Source organism: Elephas maximus, chromosome 2 (assembly GCF_024166365.1).
Source record: "Elephas maximus indicus isolate mEleMax1 chromosome 2, mEleMax1 primary haplotype, whole genome shotgun sequence".
NCBI classification, from domain to species: domain Eukaryota; kingdom Metazoa; phylum Chordata; class Mammalia; order Proboscidea; family Elephantidae; genus Elephas; species Elephas maximus.
The window spans coordinates 60,509,184-60,530,688 of NC_064820.1; the positions used below are offsets into that span (position 1 = coordinate 60,509,184).

Below are 21,505 nucleotides of genomic sequence, written 5' to 3' on the forward strand. Positions count from 1 at the left end.
GTGTGTGTGTGTGTATGTATATATATATATATATACATACATACATACATACATACTGGTTTTGCTTCTCTAGAGAACACAGCCTAAGACACTTGGTACTGAAAATGGTTCTAGAGAAACAAAATTGCAAGGATATGTTTTCTAAATTGGTTCTCAAATCTGACTAGTCTTAAAGACTCTGGCTCCAGTAGTTAAAAGGGCACTGCTAATCCATGGTGTGAGGTGGCAATATTGATACACATAATAACACTACCAATAAATAGATCAAATATTGGTGAGAAGTGAGGCTCTGGGTGATTGCATGTTTGATATTTTTCTACAATTTTGTCAGAATGAGAAATATATAGAAACTTGATGGTTGGTCCTTCTTTCATTAGACAAAGTAGTGAAAGAAAGAAATGAGCTTAGGGCTTCAGAGTCACAGCTTAAGCACCACATAAAAGACCTCAAAGTTGCCACTTGTACCCTGAAAGAAAGTCTATTCTTATAGTAACAGAGTTGATACTGCTAAAAACCAAACCCAGAGTTTTATTATAACAGTGGCTGAATTACAACGCCAACTGAATTCCCAACCTCAAGTGGTATCCAAGGTTAAAGTGAGGGCATTTATTGGGATCCTGAAACTTGGGATGGGGACAAAAGAGCAGGCAGTCAGGAATCTGGGGTCACTGAGCTCTTAAATTCCGTTGAACCGCTCCTGCCAACAGAACCCGCCCTCTCACTCCCATCTGAAGAAACTACTCCATCTTTGCCTGCTAAACCGCCCTCTTCGGTAAACCTACTAAACCCTCCACCCTCATCTGATGAGATTAACCCAGTTGTGTCTGAAGAACCTTTGTCTGAGATATTACCTGGGGTGGCATCTGAATCACTATCTGGGGCATCACCTGGGGTACATAGCTTACAAGACATTGCTGGACATTCTCAGAACACATCATCACCATCCATTTTTGCTTCTAGATCTATAACCAGGCTTAAGTCTCAGAAAGCCCCAAAAGGTGAAGTACAAAGTGTGTACTAGAAGGATGTACGCTACACTCAAAAAGAACTGCTTGATTTTCTATTATGTACAAACAGAAACCTGAAGAATATGTGTGTGAATGGCTAATAAGAGTGTGGGATAATGGTGCAAGGCACATAAAGTTGGATCAGTCTGAGCTTATTAATATGGGCCCACTAAACACAGATTCTTCATTCACTGTTTCAGCTTGAGAGGTTAGGAAAGGATTTAGGAAAGAATCTAATAGTTTATTTGATTGGTTTGCTGAAGCATGGATTCCACGGTGGCATACACTAAATCCAGTTGAAGTACCAGAGCTTCCTTGCTATACTGTAGAAGAAGGCAGCCAAAGGGTTAGGGAAATCGGCATAATAGAGTGGATTTATCACGCTAGACACACAGACCCACACAACTTATTCCCATGCTCAAACGTGCCCAGAGGACACAACATATTATCACAGCATCCTTGAAGACTGCTGCAATTGCTATTTTCTATAAGTCAGATTTGATGGTGAGACCTGCCCTAACTGAATTAAGACAACTAACTACTATGCTAATATCAGATGGATCTTGGCATTCTAACTAGAATCATCAGACTAGAGAGTAACGGCTCCTCAATCAATTCCCAGACTTGAGCCAGTTTACAGACCTACAATCCCTTGAATGAAGGGGAGGCCAGGTCCACTTGAGGAAGGGCCCTACTACACTGCCCAAAATTTATACTGTTATTCTTTCTTCATGCCTTCTCCAAAGGGATCTAAGGCCTTTCACATGAGTGACTATTCATTGAGGGAAAGAAAATAATCAGACTTTTCAGAGATTACTGGATACTGGTTCTGAACTGACAATAATTCCAGGAGACCCAAAACATCACTGTGGCCCACTAGTCAGAGTGAGGGTGTATGGAGGTCAGGTTATTAATGAAGTCTTAGCTCAGGTTCATCTCACAGTGGCTCCAGTGGGCTCTGAGCCCATTCTCTAGTGATATCGCCAGTTCCAGAATGCATAATTGGAATAGACACACTCAACTACTAGCAGAACCCCCACATGGGTCCCTCACAAGTGGCATAAGAGATATTATGGTAGGAAAAGTCAACTGGAAGCCATTGGAAATGCCACTACCTAGGAAAATAGTAAACCAAAAGCAATACCACATTCCTGGAGGAATTGCAGCAATCACTGCCACAATCAAGAATTTGAAGGATGCAGGGTGATAATTCTCATCCCATCCCCATTCAACTCACCTATTTAACCTGTGCAAAAAAAACATATGGATCTTTGCAATTGACAGTGGATTACCATAAACAGTTTGTGGCTCCAATTGCAGCTGCTTGTCCAGATGTGGCTTCATTGCTTGAGCAAATTAGTACAGCTCCTGGTACCTTGGTGTGCAGCTATTGATCTGGCCAGTGGCTTTTTCTCCATATCTGTTTCAAAGGACCACCAGAGACAGTTTACCTTTGCTGGCAAGGTCGACAATATACCTTCACTGTCCTACCTCGGCGGCATATCAACTCTCCAGCCCTATGTCATAATTTAGTTCGTAGGGATCTTAATTGCCCTTTTCCTCCACGAGACATCACACTGGTCCCGTACATTGATAATATTATGTTGATTGAGTGGACCCAGTAAGGAAGAAGTATCAATGACATTGTACTTATTGGTAAAACATTTGTGTGCTAGAGTGTTGGAAAATTAAACCCAGAAAAATTTAGGCACCTTCCACCTCAGTGAAATTTCTAGGGGTCTAGTGGCGTTGGATATGTTGAGATACTGTGAAGTAAAGGATAAGTTATTGCATCCATCTCCTCCTACACCTAAAAAGGAGGCACAACACCTAGGTGACCTCTTTGGATTTTGGAGGCAACATATCCTTCATTTGGGTGTGCCTATATATGTCTATTTACCATACCTATTCAATCTGTAGGCTGGTCAAATAATCTGAGAAGCTGGACTATATGAAGAAGAACAGGGAATCAGGATTGGAGGAAGACTCATTAACAACCCGTGTCATGCAGATGACACAACCCGGCTCCCTGAAAGTGAAGAGGACTTGAAGCACTTACTAATGAAGATCAAAGACCACAGCCTTCAGTATAGATTACATCTCAACAAAAAGAAAACAAAAACCCTCATAACTGGACCAATAAGCAACATCATGATAAACAAAGAAAAGATTGAAATTGTCAAGGATTTCATTTTACTTGGATCCACAATCAACAGCTATGGAAGCAGCAGTCAAGAAATCAAAAGAGGCATTGCATTGGGCAAATCTGCTGCAAAAGACCTCTTTAAAGTGTTCAAAAGCAAACATGTCACCTCGAAGACTAAGTTGTGCCTGACCCAAGCCATGTTTTTTTTATTTGCCTCCTATGCTTGTGAAAGCTGGATGATGAATAAAGAAGATAGAAGAATTAAAGCCTTTGAATAGTGGTGTTGGAGAAGAACATTGAGTATACCATGGACTGCCAAAAGAATGAGGAAATCTGTCTTGGAGAAAGTACAACCAGAATGCTCCTCAGAAGCAAAGACGGCAAGACTACGTCTCATACACTTTGGACATGTTGTAAGAGGGCATCAGTCCCTGGAGAAGAACACCATACTTCCTAAAGTAGTGGGTCAGGGAAAAAGAGGAAGATCCTCAATGAGATGGATTGACACAGTGGCTACAACAATGGGCTTAAGCATAACAATGTTTGTGAGGGTGGGGCAGGACCGGGCAGTATTACGTTCTGTTGTACATAGGGTCAGAACTGATTTGATGGCACCTAACAAGAACATTTATCAAGTGACTCCAAAAGCTGCTAGTTTTGAGTGGGGCGCAGAACAATAGAAAGCTCTACGAGAGGTTCAGGCTGCCGTGCAAGCCATTCTGCTACTTTGGCCATATGATCCAGCTCACCCAGTAAGTGCTTGAAGTGTCAGTGGCAGAGGTGCTGTTTGGAGTCTTTGGCAGACCCTTATTGGTAAATCACAGTTCAAACCCCTAAGATTTTCAAGCAACATCCTTCCATCCTCTGCAGATAACTACTCTTTTTGAGAAAGTAAAAACTTTCTGTTACTGGGCGTTAGTAGAGACTGAATGCTTAACCATGGGACATCAAGTCACCATGTGGCCTGAGTTGCCCATCGTGAACAGAATGTTATCTAACCCACAGAGTCATTAAGTCAAATGTGCACAGCAGCACTCCATCATTAAATGGAAGTGGTATATACGAGACTGGGCTAGAGTAGGACCTGAAGGCACAAGTAAGTTGCATGAGGAAGTGGTCCACTCCTGTCACATTATCTGTCCTCTCCTAGTCCACACCTGTGGCCTCATGGGAGTTCCTTATGATCAATTGACTGTGGAAGAGAAAAATTCATGCTTGGTTTACAGATGGTTCTGCTTAATAGGCAGGCACTAGTCTAAAATGAACAGCGACAGCACTGCAACCCTTTTCTAGAACTCCCTGAAGGACAGTGGTGAAGGAAAATACTCCCAATGGGCAGAACTTTGAGCAATGCACCTAGCTGTTCACTTTGCCTGGAATGAGAAATAGCCAGATGTGTGATTATATATTGATTCATCTGCTGTGACCAATGGTTTGGCTGGATGGTCAGGGACTTGGAAGGAACATGATTGGAAAATTGGTGACAAGGAGGTATGGGGAAGAGGTATGTGGATAGACCTCTCTGAATGGGCCAAAGAAGTGAAGATATTTGTGTCTCATGTGAATGTTCACCAAAGGGTGACCTCAACAGAGGAGGATTTTAACAATCAAGAGGATACGATTATACCTTATGTGGAAACCAGTTATCCTCTTTCACCAGCCACTCCTGTCATTGACCAATGGGCTCATAAACAAAGTGGTCATGTTGGCAATAATGGAGGTAATTCATGGGCTGACCAACATGGACTTCCACTCACCAAGGCCGATTTGGTTACAGCCACTGCTGAGTGCCCAATCTGCCAGAGGCAGAGACCAACACTGATTCCCAATATGGCACCATTCCTCAAGGCAATCAGCGAACAACCTGGTGGCAGGTTGATTACATTAGATCGCTTCTATTATAGATTGAATTGTGTCCACTTAAAATGTGTGTCAGCTTGGCTAGGCCATGATTCCAAGTATTTCGTGCTTGTCCTCCATTCTGAGATCTGATATAATTATCCTATGTGTTGTAAATCTTAACATCTATGATGTTAATGAAACAGGATTAGAGGCAGTTATGTTAATGAGGCAGGACACAATCTAGAGGATCAGGTTGTATCACGAGTTAATCTCTTTTGAGATATAAAAGAGAGAGGTGAACAGAGAGGAGAGGGACCTTCTGCCACCAAGAAGGAGAGCCAGGAGCAGAGTGTGTCCTTTGGACCTTGGGTCCCTGCACTAAGAAGCTCATAGACCCAGGGGAAGATTAATGGCAATGACCTCCCCCCAGAGATGACAGAGAGAAAAAGCCTTCCCCTGGAGCTGGCACCCTGAATTCAGACTTCTAGCCTGCTAGACTGTGAAAGAATAAATTTCTATTTGTTAAAACCATCTTATTTCTGTTATAGCAGCACTCAATAACTAAGATAGCTTCCATCATGAAAGGGCAGCGTTTTGTTCTTACTGGGATAGACATTTATGCTGGATATGAATTTGCCTTCCCTGCATGCAATATCTCTTCCAAAACTACCATCGGTTGATCACAGAATGCTTTATCCACTGTCATGACATCCCACACATCATCACCTAAGATGAAGGTATTCACTTCACAGCAAACGAAGTACAGCAATGGGCCCATGGTAATGGAATTCACTGGTCTTACATGTTCTCCACCATCCTGAAGCAGCTGGCTTGATAGAATGATGGAATGGCCTTCTAAAGACTCAATTATGGCACCAGCTAGGAGGCAAAACTTTGAAGCGCTGGGGCAATGTTCTCCAGGAGGCTGTATATGCTCTAAACCAGTGTCCACTAGCCAGAATTCACAGTTCCAGGAATCAAGGGATGGAGATGGGAGTGACACAATTCACTATTACCCATAGTGACCCACGTGTATTATTTGTTTCCTTTCCTGGTGACCCTATGCTCTGCAGGACTAGAGGTCTTAGTTCCAAAGGGAGGAGTGCTCCCACCTGGAGACACAACATGGATTCCACTGAACTGAAGTTAAAAATGCCATCCAGCCACCTTGGACTCCTCATACCGCTGGGTCAACAGACAAAGAAGTGAGTCACCATACCATACCTAATCCTGATGTGATTGATCCTGACTGCCAAGGGGAAACAGATAGATGTTTCATAGTGGAGGCAAAAAAAAAAAAAAAAAAAAAAAACACGAGTCTGTCTGGAATACAGAAGATCCCTTAGGGCATCTCTTTTACTACCTTGTCCTATGATTAAAGTCAATGAAAAACTACAGGAACCCAATTCTGACATTTCTACTAATGGCCCAGACCCTTCAGGAATGACGGTTTGGGTCACACCACTAGGCAAAGAATTACAACCTGCTGAGGTGTTTGTTAAGGGTAAAGGGAATATAGGATGGGTGGTGAAAGAAGGTAGTTCTACATACCAGTTATGACCACGTGGCCCGTTGCAGGAACAAGGGCTGTAATTGTTATGAGTATTTCTTCCTTGTATGTGTGCATCAAACATTTTTGTTTTCTTCATTTATAAACTATCAGATGTAAATGGGGCGAGTGAATTTTCGGTTGTAGGCATGTTCACTGTATCACATTAGGCACAAGTATGACTTTGTAGTTGTCTTTATTTAGATTGTGTATGGTTTGAGGAGATGTGTACAGGTGCTAAGTTGACAAGGGGTGAACTGTGATCTTTAAGGCTGAGTTTCAACTTGGCTGGGCCATGGTTCTCAGTAGTTTTGCAGTTATGTAATGATGTAGTTTGGCAGTTATGTAAAGATGTAGTCATCCTCCATGATGTGACCTGATGTGATCAGCCAATCAGTTGTAAGGGGAGTTTCCTCATGGGTGTGGCCTCCATCCAAAATATGTGTATGGATGTTCTGGCAACTTTCTTGCTTGCTCTGGATCCTGCATCCGGTTCTTCATTATCTGACCTCTGGTTTTTGGGACTTCAGCCAGAGGCCTGCTGTCTGACCTGCTGATCTTGGGTTCATCAGCCCCTGGAGCTATGTGAGTCACAAGAAGCCTCCAGCCTAACACCTGATCCATGAACTTGGGACTTACCAGCCTCTACAACTGCATGAGCTATTTCTTTGAGATAAATTTCTCTCTCTATATATATATACATACAATACATATATATGTGTGTGTGTGTGTGTGTATATGCACAATATATATCAAAAACCCATTGTCACCAAGTTGATTCCAACTCATAGTGACCCTATAGGACAGAACAGAACTGCCCCACAGGGTATCCAAGGAACAGCTGGTGGATTCGAACCACCAACCTTCTCATTAGCTGCTGTAGCTCTTAACCACTGTGCCACCAGGGTTCCATAATATGTACATATATAAATACATGTACATATATATATGTAAAAACCTGATCCAAACCCATTGCTGTCGAGTCAATTCTGACTCATAGTGACCATATGGGACAAAGTAGAACTCCCTATAGGGTTTTCAAGGGCTTCTGGTAGATTCAAACTACCGACCTTTTGGTTAGCAGCCATAGCTTTTAACCACTGTGCCACCAGGGCTCTCTCTCTATATATAAATATATATGTGTATATATATATACATATATATATGCTTCACTGGTTTTGCTTCTCTAGAGAACTCAGCCTAAAACACAATGGAAGATTAAGTTGGACAACAAAGCAATAAGTTCTCAGAGCATATCAATATGACAGCTGTGGATTACCACATTTCTCTTCTAAATTCAGAAATCTCCTAATTTTAAACCCTTAGTGACCTAATTTAACTTCATTTAAACATAGGGGAAATAGGACTGTCATTAATCAGGTGATGCCTGAGAGTACAAAGTAAGAGCTCAGCTCTTCGGGCTCCATCTTCTCGGGCAGTCTCTTAGGCATAAGGTGTTCAGAAGCCATTGTACTTTTGCTTCCTACTCCTTTTTTTTTTGTTCACCCTGAATGCAATGGGATAACATATTTCATAGTCTTGCAAAGCTTCTGTAGACCTTTGCTGTCTCTTACATTTATGTAACAAGGCTATATGTACTTCCAATTGAGCCATTGATTAATACCACTTAGATGTCCAGCCAATTTAATATTAGAGTTGTAAAATGTGTTAATTTATTTAACACGGTTCCAAAACTTTCTTCTATTTCATTCTTAAAACACAATAATGACTTCTTTTTATAGCTAAACCATGAAATGAGAAACTAGCATTGACTGGGTTGGTTCCCCACCTAAAGAAAAGCTCAGAAATCTAGTAACTTTCTGGTGACTTTGATCAGCTTGACTGGCAAGTAGAGAAGTCCTCAATCACATCACTTCCCTTGTAATTGTTTAATGTAAAAAGCTTTGTCCACCAAACCTTTCACCCACTCTTAGAGTGCAGGAGGACCAGAGGCTGTCAGCCAACTTCTTGGAACATGCTCCCCCATGGAAATTTCTGCCTACTGAACTCAAATCTTGCCTTGCTTGTTCTGAAGCGGGATCAGAGATCTGAATACTGACTGTGTGGTTTCCCAGAAGACTCAGAAACATGCTTGATGTGGGTATGGGTTAGGGACCAGGGAATTCTTGTGGCCTGGGGGCTGAGGAAGGCTCCAAACATAACATTATGGTTCGGCAAAACCCAAGAACATCCTGCCAAGACCTTTTCCCTTCACTTTTAAGCCCATAAGCATTTCAAAGGGAACTTAGTCCTCATTTCAGAAATGAGTACACATTGGTCATCAGTATGCAGTAGTATCAGCACTGGAGATTGATATCTAGAATGCCTTCCTTATTTTTTCCTATTCAACTTCTACCTAGCCACCAGAATCCAGTTTTCATTTCCACCAAGTCTTCTCCATCAAGTCTTCCATGAGCACTCCAGCCACAGTAACCACTGGCCTATGACAACATAACACTTACTACTAATAAGGTGACACTTGACCATGTGCAGTTTTATGGCATTTTTTTAATTTTTCTTTAACTATTTGTGTATATGTATCTTCTGTCTACAAATGTCATACACTCCCTCAAAAACTGTTTACTGGCAATCTACTAGAGCCAAACACTGTGCTTACTATTGAGGATATAACAGAGAACAAGATCAGCAAGGACTTGGCCCTTAGAGATCTCACAGTGGGGAACTGTATCAGTCAGGGTTCAGTGCAGAAAACAGAACCCACTCTAAGTATTTCAAACAGAAAGAGACTTCGTGTAGGGAACAGAGTGCTTAGAAAATTACTGGAAGGATTGAAGAGGAAGATGCAGGCCATCACTGGACAATTTATTTCAGGGTGTACAATTTTAACTGCAATCCAGAAGTAAGGAAGATGCTGCTGCTGCTATGCTATCCCCCCACAACTAACTCACACTCACAAAGCCCATGGCTAGACGTGGAACATTAAGACCACCTACTACAATTGACTCTAAACACTCATATCTATATGATCTTGCTTACCAGCAAGAAAATTTGATACACTTTCTGAATTCTAGGAAGGGAGGAAGGAAGAGATGAGATGGCCACAGACTTCTATATTCTAATCATTATAACACATCATTCAGGCATGTGCTAAACATGTAAGACTGAACTTCCCTTTCTGTCCTACAGTTGATAGATTTTAAGCCAGACAATAGTCCACAGCTAACTATTCTCTCCTGGGCTGGACTGGTCTGCTCTTCCCATACCATTTTCAGCAGAAAAGCCTTGACTCCTATTTGAAGAAATAGCTCAAGTATTGCCTACTCTCTGAGGACTTTCTTTATCCTGCTAATATTAAGAACCGACCACATCTTCTTTATGGAGTCCCTGAGTAGTGCAAACAGTTAAGCACTTGACTAACTAGGTGAAAGCTTGGCAGTTCATATCCACCTGGAGGCACCTGGGAGACAGTCCTGGTGATCTGCTTCTGAAAGGTCACAACCTTGGATACCCCATGGAGCAGCCCTACTCTGTATATGGGGTTTCCATAAGTCTCAATGGCAACTAATGGTGACAACTTCCTCCTTGGACTCTCCCATGGAAGAAGAGGTAGACGCTCATCATGGTACCTGCCATACTTCATTGCACATACACCAGTTCTCTCTCTGCTAGACTATCAGCTGCTTGAGGCCATACTATGGCATGTGGTAGACACAGAATAAACACTTACTGGATGGAAGAATTAGCTAGGCTGGGGTTCTTACCAGAGACTCAAGATGATGATTGAGAATTCCATGGAGTCTATTATCCTAGTCCAATCAGAGAAGAACGAGTGAGTGAGTTCTCCAGTCTCTATAAAGGCTAAAATATTGGATAGTGTCAGTGCATCTCAACTCTGACACCATTTATGTCAATTGTAAGACATTGTAGCTTGAGCAAGAAGTAGGAAGCAGAAAAACATTTTGTATCTCTGGTAGGATTATGTCCATTGCAATTAACAGAAACCTGGCTCAAACCAGATGAGGGAAAAAAGGGAAGGAATTTACTGACGAGAATAACTGAAAAGTCAGGTCTGGCTCTAGGCATAGCTCTATGCAGTTGATACCTAAAGTCACCAGGGGTCTATCACTTTCGCTGTTTTCCTCTGTGGTCTTTATTTTCCCCCTGACTCTCCTGTCACCTTTGGTAACAAAGATGATCATCACAGTCCCAACTTATGCTCTACCCACTCTTCAATATCAGTGGAAATAGAGAATCTCTTTCCCAATCCTTTCAGCAAAATGTTTCAGGACTAACTCTGACTCGCCCAGCCTGGGTACCAACCACCCCTCAAAAAGCTAAGAGGATAAAAGATGCAGGCCAGAGTGCTGTGTCCACCCCTGAAACCAGAGGGTCTGCCTCCAAAGCCTAGAGGCTTAGTGTGGAAAGCGGTGGCTCCCAAAGGAAAATCAAGGTGGTGATACCGTAAAGAAAGGGAACGGACGATGGGTAAGAAAAAACAACAGATGTTCCCACAGTGGGCATCTAGTACTTCTTTATCTCTAAAGGCTCAATCTTCATCTTGAAAGAGACTTTAAACTACTCAGGGTTCAAGATTAACAGCAAAGCTGTAACAGTGCTCCAGGTGCTTCTTGACAGGCTCCCCAGTGCATTGGTACAAAACAGAAAAATTTGACATCATTTCTAAGTTTCAGCTGATACTGGGGAGAGAAAGGGAAAACCCATCAGTTTTGGATCTTGAGCAATAAAATGGGAGTGAGAGGGAAGAGGAAAAACGCTTGGGATGTAAATGTAATGAGCAACAGAAAGCAATTAAAAAGGAAGTGGCTTCCTCTAGTTTGTCAGTCGGGCCTTGTGCGGAACAAGAGAACTACCTTTTCTGGAGCCTCAGCTGCTCTGCTGCCTTTCCAGCCGCCTCCTTGGGAAGAATGAGGCTTTAACAACCAGCATGGTGTCAGGGCTGGCTTTCACCCAAGCCAGAACAGTACCCCCATTGAGGGACCCCGGGGCAGCCCTGGATGCCTCTCCCTTCTCCTGCTCCCCTCAATGGGTTATTTGTGGTGCTAACAAGGGCTGGGAGACACGCTGCCCATCTCCTACGAGCCACAACAGCTGCAGGACTCCTCAGGAGCTTCACAGGCCCCTCCCTGCACATCCCTGCAAAGAGACCAACAGGCGGGATGCTGGAATAAGAAAGAGGTCCCCCAGGAGTCTCTTAAATGGGAAAGAAAAATAGTCTTCCGTTCTCTCCTCCCTCCCAGGCCTTTCTCCCATCTCCTGGTGGCTCCTTATTCCAAAATTTTTAGTTTCCTGCTTTCATGGGTTCAGTTACCCTTCCTGCCGTACTTTCTGGCTGGGAGTGACAAGAAAAAAGGAAGAATAATCTTCTTCCTCTAAAGCTGAGCGTTTATAACTCCAGCCATATTCAAATACTCTGTCTATTGCCCACTTTCTTTGCTGAAATAAAGTGATCTAGAGTGAGAAATCGTGGCTAAAAAATTCTCATCAAACACCAAGATCATAGCTACTGTACTTACCATTGATCTTCTAATCCCACACCAATGCAAAGGAACAGTAGACAGTAATACTCTATTTCTCCGTGTCTATTATGTAAAGATTGCTATTGCCCTGACAAAACAGACCAGCATACTGACCAAAAGAGAGAAATGAGAACATATTTTCCTGACTTTCTACTTCCATGGGATTTACCATTGTTGTTGCCCTTGAGTCGATTCTAACTCATGGTGACCTAGAATTTCCAGGAATCTGGGTGGGTTCAAACTGCCAGTCTTTCAGGTAGTCAAGCACTTAACCCTTTGTGCCACCGAGGGACCATTTCCATAGGATGTAGAGGCTTGATTATATACTTTAATTCAATAGATGCAAGTTGACACCCCGCCCCAAATCTCTCTCCCCAAGATCTTGTTACTGCACATTAAATCTCCCTTTTCTTTGATTTTTCCTTTGTTTGTAGGTTGAAGCAAGTGTAGTCTCTATGAATAGAAGTATGTCTATTTGGCGGAAATTTCCCAAGGTATAAAAACCTTTGGGCTCCATGCAGCTAGCCTTATAAGTGATTAATATTGTGGTGGGATGCAGGTGACCCTATCTTTCCCAGGGTGACAGCTAGGATAAAGGAGAGAAGGGAAAGCTCCAGAGACAAACTTCGCTTCCTTTACAATGTACAGATCCTGAGAGGTGACCTAGTACAACTGCACGCTTCATTCCCTCCACGACCTCTTTGTCTTAGTCTTCAGGATCAGGAACTCACCTCCTCACAGGCCAGTCCATTTCGATTTCGAACAAATATCATTTGTCAGAGGAGCCTTCCTTACATCAACTCCCAAACTATTCCCCTAAAATGTCCAGACATTGGTCCTTGTCTTGCTTCAATGCTATACACTAAATTCCAGGAAACCCTCAATCCTTCTGATAGACATTTTCACACCCCAATCATTCTTGCCTCCTCCTGAGCCTTTCCTCTTTGGCCTAACTCACGGTTCCTACAATGGCTCCACATAAGACATGATTGCCTGATTTTTACCACCCTGGTTGAACTCCTTCCAGAAAAACTCTGATTTCTCTTGACCCTTTTAAATATATGGAATTCATGGGGCTGAGCAGCACTCCTGTTTGGCCACAACCTGTGGAACTGAGCTAAGCAGAAGGCCAGGGCTTCATCAGCGGCCTGGCTTATTCCTGGCTTTCCCAGGGGGTCAAAGTTTGAGACTCTGCACCCTCCCTAGTCCGGTAAACACCAATGTGACAGAAGTGCTCAGAGCAAATAAGGAAGCAGCAAAGGTTTGTGTCTAACCATCAGATTCAGGCAGGATAATTTATTGAAATAAAAGTTTTGATGGTCTCTCAACCTATTTCTTAACTATAGTCAAGTTACCGGGCTTTGAACCTCCTTGTCAAGTGATTTCGGTGCAGCAGAGAGCAAAGCAGCCTGAACATGGACTTGATCTTTACTGAAAACCTAAGACTTTTTGCTTTGAAGCCCTTAGGCTTTGACTACTGGGAGTCTTAGATGGGGCAGTGGAGAGGGAGAGGGCCTTGGAGAAGCAGTGAGGTGAGGTGGGGAGTCCCTGTTCCAGGAAGGGCAGAAAGATCTGGGAGTCCCCAAGTCCCTCCTACCCACCAGCCCTCAGCAATAGCCTCATGCAGATGGCCAGAGGACAGGGTGACCAGGAAAGGAAGCAAGTTGTCTACAGCCCTTGGAAGTGGAAAGCAGGTCCTGTGGGCTTGGGGCACATGCTGACCTGACCGTGGTCAGCATTGCCTCATAGGCCTTTGCAATTCTGATTCAACATTGGAAGGATGAGAGGTCTTAAGAACTGACTAGGTAGAAAGGGATGAAATTTTGACACATGCTACAACATGGATGAACCTTGAAACCACTATGCTGAGTGAATAAAGTCAGGCACAGAAGCAGACATGTTGTATGATTTGATTTATATAAAATGTCCAGAACAGGTGAATCCATAGAGACAGAAATTAGATTAGTGGTTATTAGGGAGTAGAAAAAGGGGAACCAGGCAGTGACAATGGGTATGGGTTTCTTTTGGGGGTGATGAAAATGTTCTGGAATTAGCTAGTGGTGATGATTGTACAACACTGTGAATGTACTAAAAGCCAGTGAATTGTGCACTTTAAAATAGGTAAAATGGTGAATTTTATATTACGTGAATTATACGAATAAAAAGAATTTTAAAAAATATATAGAGCTCAGCTTGGGTTGGTTGTTGTTGTTGTTAGGTGCCATCGGGTCAGTTCCAACTCATAGTGACTCCATGTACAATAGAATGAAACACTGCCCAGTCCTGTGCCATCCTCACAATTGTTGCTATGCTTGAGCCCACTATTGGAGCCACTGTGTCAATCCATCTTGTTGAGGGTCTTCCTGGTTTTCGTTGACCCTCTACTTTACCAAGCATGATGTCCTTCTCCAGGAACTGATCCCTCCTGACAACATATCGAGGATTAAAATAGAGAAGGAGCATTACCACCTGTCTTAGTTATCTAGTGCTGCTATGATAGACAAGTGGGTGGCTTTGACAAACAGAAATTTAATTTCTCACAATTTAAGAAGCTAGAAGTCTGAATTCAGGGCACTGGCTCCAGGGGAAGTCTTTCTCTGTCAGCTCTGGGGCAAGGTCTTTGTCTCTTCTCAGCTTCTGTCTCTTGGTTCCTTGGAGATCTCATGTGGTGTAGCATCTATCTTTCTCCATCACTGCTTGCTTGCTCAGTCTGCTCTTCTATATCTCAAAAACAATTGACTGAAGACACACCCTACACTAATACTGCCTCATTAATATAACAAAGAAAACCCATTCCCAAATGGGATTACATCCACAGGTATAGCCACTGCAGTCAAGTCCATTCCAACTAATAGCCACTCTACGGGACAGAGTAGAACTGCCCCCATAGGGTTTCCAAGGCTGGATAATCATCACAGACGGAGCCCTGATAGTGCAATAGTTAAGAGCTTGGCTGCTAACCAATAATGTCAGCAGTTTGAATCCACCAGCCACTCCTTGAAAACCCTATAAGGCTGTTCTACTCTATCCTATTTGGTCACTATGAGTCAGTATTCACTCAACAGCAATGGGAATCTTTGCAGAAGAAAACCACCACATCTTCCTCCTGCAGAACAGCTGGTGTATTTGAGCTGCCAGTCTTTCAGTTAGCAGCCAAGTACTCAGCAACTGCACCACCAGGGCTCCTCCACAGGTGTAGGGATTAGGGTTTACGACATACATTTTTGAGGGATGTAATTCAATCCGTAATACCATCCTTGGTAGGAGAATTCTACTTCCATAAATGCTGTCTAAAACTTCATGCTCATCATGTGACACTATGGATTCCTACTGAACTTCCGTGGTGATAAAACCCATGAGACTTTTCACATGAACTTCTGTTAAGTCAATCATTTCCGGTCAATCGATTTTTCTAACCTTTGATTTAATATTCATTTCTTATGAAAATCTATCCACTTAATCTTGGTCTATTAATCTAACATGTGGATATCTTTTAGGGATACTGATTCAGTGAGCAGAACCTCCTAAATGTACATAATCTTCAAACGCCCAAATATATCTTCTATATTTTCATTCAAATTCAAATTATTAGTAAAAGTGAAGGCAAAACTGACAGGCTCAGATACAGAGTCCCAAAACTGAGTGTCAAATACCTCACAATGTCATGTTCAAAAGCATGTCATTACTATAAAAACGGATGCCAGGAGACTGGAGAGCACAGTACTGCTTGCCAAAATAGAGATACTTCACATAAAAGAACACCTTATTTCGGGAGATAAAGTAGTATTTTTATGTCTTCCTTAAGTTTACATTGAATAGGGGTAGTCAGGATTTTTTTTTTTATATACTATGCAAGCTTACAAGACTGGGTGCAAAGGAAGCAACAACCTTTTTACCTATATTGTAAGGTCACCACCTTGAAAACCCTACGGTAGGTAGTTCTACTCTGTAACACATGGGGTCACCATGAGTCGGAACTAACTCAACAGCAACCATTTTTTTTAATTTTTACTTTTCTCTGTTTTTGTTCTATGCGTTAGGTAACAGGCCAGGACTCTGACCTTTCGGGAAGATTTTTCTTTTTTTTTTTTTATTAAAACAAACTTCTTGCCAAAATTCTGTGTGCTCTGTCTTCTCCTTTCTAAAACAGATTCCCAAACCAAAGCCAACCCATCCAATATGACAATAAATCCACATCCAATCCTTACTCCTGAGTTTTCCTGGAGTTCTCTAAACCTTGCCCAAAGAGGTGCTGTGTTTTCATTTCCCAAGGAAAATACAACCACTCTGTAAATTATTTGCAGAAACTAGCTCAAATTCCATATCCAAGTTCTTACAAAGCAGATTTGAATATTGAGTTATGGCAGTTCCCAGGCGGAAACCTCAGTTTGGAGGCAGATACTTCTTTTGGCAAAGTTACGTGGGGAAAAAAAAAAGGAAACCCTGGTAGCGTAGTGGTTAAGAGCTACGGCTGCTAACCAAAAGGTCGGCAGTTTGAATCCACCAGGCACTCCTTGGAAACCTTATGGGGCAGTTCTACTCTGTCCTATAGGGTCGCTATAGGGTCTCTATGAGTCGAAATCAACTCGACGGCAATGGTTTTTTGGGGTTTTATGTGAAAAATTCAAGCAAGTCTTAATCAGATCTGTTTCCTAAAACCATTCCACATCTTCATGTCTAATGGAGGCTGAGCATGGGCTGAAAAATGGATTGGGTAATAACACAAAAATAAATATGTCACTTACTTGGGGTTTCTAATGGGGAAAAAAAAAGACCACTAAAAAATGTTACAACTGAGTTCAGGTTTGGAAATTGTTTGATCATGGATGAGCAACCAAGAGGGAAACCCAGGTAATTCCATTCCTTTTGGAATCCAAGCCCATCAGGACATTATTCCCTTTCCTATATACTTCTATGGCAAGTAATAAGTTGGCTCATAGTTCGCTTTGCCGTGTTTCAGCCTTATAGGTGAAGCCCTTCTGAAGGACTTTGCCTCTCTCTCTCTCCAAAAATTTTGTTCAAATTCTTATGTACTCTTCTTAATCATTTTGCAGAAGCTGTTCCGAAAAAATATTATTTCCTTCAGCCAATTTTAATATCCATCACCTACCCACACAGTAAGTCACCAAATCCCTCCCTCATAATATCTGTCCCACCCATCTCCAACTTTGTTTTCCCCTATTACAGGAATGGCATATAGTCTGAGTCCTCCAGGCCTTGGGGGTCATCTTTTTTTAAAATATCCAAGTGTAATTATTTGAACTTCAGGAAGTCTAGTACCTGTCGCAGTATTTCAGAGGATCAGCCACAGGAGGCTTCTCCTGAGTGGTTGTCAGGCACCTCTCCCTCACAAACCCTGTTCCTCCATCAGCTCTGTCCCTCTTGTCTACTCCTCACACCCCTTTGTCCTTTACATATATGATGTTCTTTCCCCTTTGTTTCACAAGGCACTGCCAACATAATGCCATGTTGTACAAAACTATCACTGAAGGTTTGGAAATTTTGGAAACGAACTGTAAACCAGTTGCCATCAAGTTAACTCTGACTCATGGCGACCCCACTTGTCAGAGCAGAATGTCACTGCACAGGACTTTCAATCTTTTGGAAGTAGGTCACCAGGTCTTTCTTCCTAGGTATTTCTGGGTGGTCTTGGACCTCGAATCTTTCAGTTAGCAGCCAAGTGTATTAACCATTTGTGCTACCCAGGGAATCCAAAGGAATTATTGCTGCTTATCTTAGGAGCCACCCAGTCAGTTCCAACTCATAGCGACCCTACATACAACAGAACAAAATACTGCCCAGTCTTACGTCATCCTCACATCATTGTCACGCACGAGCCCATTGTTGCAGCCACTGTGTCATTCCATCTTGTTGAGGGTCTTCTTTTTCACTGACTCTTTACTTTACCAAGCATGATGTCCTTCTCCAGGGAATGGTCCTTTCCGGTAACATGTCCAAAGTATGTGAGATGAAGTTCCACCATCCTTGCTTCTAATGAGCAATCTGGCTGCACTCCTTCCAAGACAAATCTGTTCGTTCTTCCGGCAGTCCATGGTATATTCAGTATTCTTCACCACCACAATTCAAGGATATCGATTCTTCTTCAGTCTTCCTTATTCATTGTCCAGCTTTCACATCCATATGAGGCTACTGAAAACACCATGGCTTGGGTCAGGTGTACCTTAGTCCTAAAAGTGACATCTTCATTTTTGAACACTTTAAAGAGATGTTTTGTGGCAGATAATTTCAACTGTGTAAAAAGTCTGGAGGAAAGCATGTCTAAGTATCAACAGAGATTACAGGAATATGGGTGACTGCTATTTTATTATTTAAGCTTCCCTATGCTTTTTAAAGACCACTGGGCTAATCGCTGTCTTTTACAACCATGCAAACCATTGAGATTTATTCACATGGACACCTGCCTGACAGATGCAAGACTGTTTTCAGGTTTACCCTAATCCCAGGGAAATATCTCATTCCTCAAGATTAGCTCAAACATCATCCATGAACTCTTCTATCCCCACTGGGCTATAGGTTTCTTCCTCTGACTCATAGTGACCCTATAGGACAGAGTAGAACTGCCCCATGGGGTTTCAAAGGAGTGGCTGGTGTATTTAAACTGCTGACCTTTTGGTTAGCAGCCAAGCTCTTAACCACTATGCCACCAGGGCTCCTTAATACTCTGTACCCACCTCTTTTAGTACTTTTCAAGTCTGTATCAGTCAGGGTATCATCAGGAGACAAATAAAACCCAGTTGCCATCAAGGCAACTTGGACTCATGGTGACCCCACGTGTGTCAGAGTACAACCGTGCTCCACAGGGCTTTCAATGGCTGATTCTTCAGAAGTAGATCACCAGGACTTTGTTCCAAGGCATCTCTGGGTGGATTCAAACTTTCAACCTTTCAGTTAGCAGCTGATCACTTTAACCATTTGCACCACCCAGGGATTCCCAGAGACAAATAGCACCCTCTTGTTGAAGAAGTTTAAAACACAGATGATTTACAAAAAAGCGGGATATAGTGAAACCACAAAAGAAAGTGAATATCTCAGGGCAAATAGGTCCCTGGGTGGTGCAAACAGTTAGTATTCAGCTGCTAACTGAAAGGATGGAGGTTTGACTCCACCCAGGAGTGCTACAAAAGAAAGTCCTGACTATCCACTTCTACAGGATTCCAAGCACTGAAAACCCTAATGGAGTACGGTTCTACTCCGACACACATGGGGTCTAACACACGTGGGCTCACCATGGGTCAGAATCAACTCGATGGCAACAGGTTTTGTTTTTTATTTTGATTACCACCACTAGACCTGAAAAGGAAAGAGAAGGAACTGGAACCTGGAAAAGGAATGGGAGGGCTGTTTGACAAGAGGTATGGCCTTTATGTGAACGCACAAGAGATGTTAAACGGGAAAAATACTGACACCCGACCCAATGACCTGAACTGGAACAACTTTTATCAGACAGAGATGTAGAAATACTAATATCAATGACAAGCTGGACTTCCAAATCTAAGCCAGAAAATGTATTTGCTAAAGGCAAATGCATGAGTCAAAGATTTACAGACAGAAAGACAGCCACGATAAGGAAAGCACGTTTCTTTACAATGAACTCATTGTGGCAAACTTGTGAGGCAACCAGCAAGCTGACAAGGGTCCCTTCACCCCTGGGCTCAGGACAGTTTGACCAAAGGACATCTAGGCTGGCATGCCTCAAGTAGTTAGCACTAATCTCTCATCCTGGAATAGCCCAAAGAACCCGTGGAACCTGACTGCCGGCCTTTTCAGAAACGTCTTTGGAATCCTTTGTTCAGCCCTGCTTGGTTTACATTGGAACGTGTCTTCTGTGACTTCTCTGGTGGCCTGATCTTTGTCCATGATGACATCCCCCAAAACATCCACCAACCCCCAGATTTGCCCCGTGCATGAACTTTAATAAGATGAATTAGATGTGGCAACTCAGTGACGTGAAACATTCAGAACAGACCAGGCATGTATTCACACAGAAATCAGAGGGGCCACAAATTCATTTCTTCCTCACTCTATCCTCCTGTAAGAAAAGAGGTCAAACTGACCTTGAAGGCGAAACCTCTTTTTTTTTTTAATCAGTTGCCGTGGCAACCCGAACCCTCTTTCCCCAGGGCACCTGCCCACAGGGTTTGCACCTGCCAGCTGGTAGCAAGAGTGGCCCAGCAGCCTCAGTTCTTTGTCACTGCGCTCATTTCATCAACAAAGGTGCTAGCAGTGCCAAGTTGGCTTCATGATATGGATACCTGCCCGCTAAACATTGGCCCAGAAATCGGGGACTTTCACAAAGGCCAGCCAACAGCTGGCAGGCAGGACCCGCCAGGTCCTTGTCATCCTGGGTTGAATTGGAATGCGCACTCAGGAGATAAAAGGCTCTGTCTGCAACCACAGCATCCCTCCCTCCCTTGGTGTTTTATTTTCAGCTCCAGGTCCCATTCTAAGGGAGGGCCATGTGGCTGAAGGTGCCTTTCTTGTTTTCCTTTTTCCTTTAGTTTACTCTGCCATGTGCACACCGGTAGAGAACAACGTTCCCCATTCCATGTCTCCTTATATTCCAAATTAGAAAGCTCACCGTAAGTCACCCAGGGCCAGTGGGTTCAGAGGTGGAGCTGGTAACCAGAAGCCGTGTCAAACTTCCTCTCCTGGCTCCACACCAAAGCCTCCGAGGATTTCTTGTCACATGAGTTAGTGTAGTTTCACATCCTCTAAAGCAAAGCTCTGTCGAAACTCTTGCGTCTCACATGGCTGCAGCTCAAAACAACTACCCCACTCAGCTGCCTTCCTAATCATTTTGAGCAGAGAGTCAGGAGACTTGGGTTCCAGTTTCAGCTCAGTCTACGTGACCCGAAGCAATCATCAGGCCTCAATTTCTTCATCTGGAAAATAAAGGGGCACAGTTGTCACTGGGGCTCCTTTCAACTTTCCTTTATTTTGAACCTTTATTTTCCCTGCTGTTTTCTAAATAAACTGCTAATCTGAGACTCCCTGAAGACTAAAAGGGATTATTTTGCTTTAAAATGTAAGTGGGCATACAGCAACATGGATGAATCTCAGAAAACATTATGTTGATGCTAGCTGGATAACATCTCCAAAGCTCAGATTTCTGATACTAACAAAAGAACAAAAAGTCTGCATTAATGATTTAAAGTAAATGAAATAACTTAGAGCTCGGACACAGAGAAGATGCTTAAATATGAGTTGATTCTGCATCTTGGAGGAAATTGGCCGTGTATTTTGTTTTCACTCTCCTTCAAGTAAGAAATCACTACTAGGAAGAAAAAAAGTCATGTTGAGTGAAAGAAGCATTAAACACAAAAGACTACATACTGTACAAGTTCCTTAAAACGAAGTTCTAGAACGGGCAAATCTAATCTACAGCGAAAAAATTAAGACAAGGATTGCCTCTGTGGGGTAGAAACAGGGATTACCCGGGAAG

The 21,505-nt window shown here is 42.8% G+C and overlaps 1 long non-coding RNA gene across 3 annotated transcripts in view; it reads right to left on the minus strand.

Moving 5' to 3' along the window:
• The window catches only part of LOC126064744 (uncharacterized), a 269,535-nt gene that overhangs the window by 153,066 nt on the left and 94,964 nt on the right, over window positions 1–21,505 (minus strand). For 2 of the 3 annotated variants that reach the window (XR_007514627.1, XR_007514620.1), the window contains exon 3: window positions 20,642–20,945. The exons of the other annotated variant lie outside the window; for it this stretch is intronic. This is a non-coding gene — a long non-coding RNA (uncharacterized LOC126064744). The remainder of the gene's footprint in view (window positions 1–20,641; window positions 20,946–21,505) is intronic. 3 annotated transcript variants of the gene reach the window in all.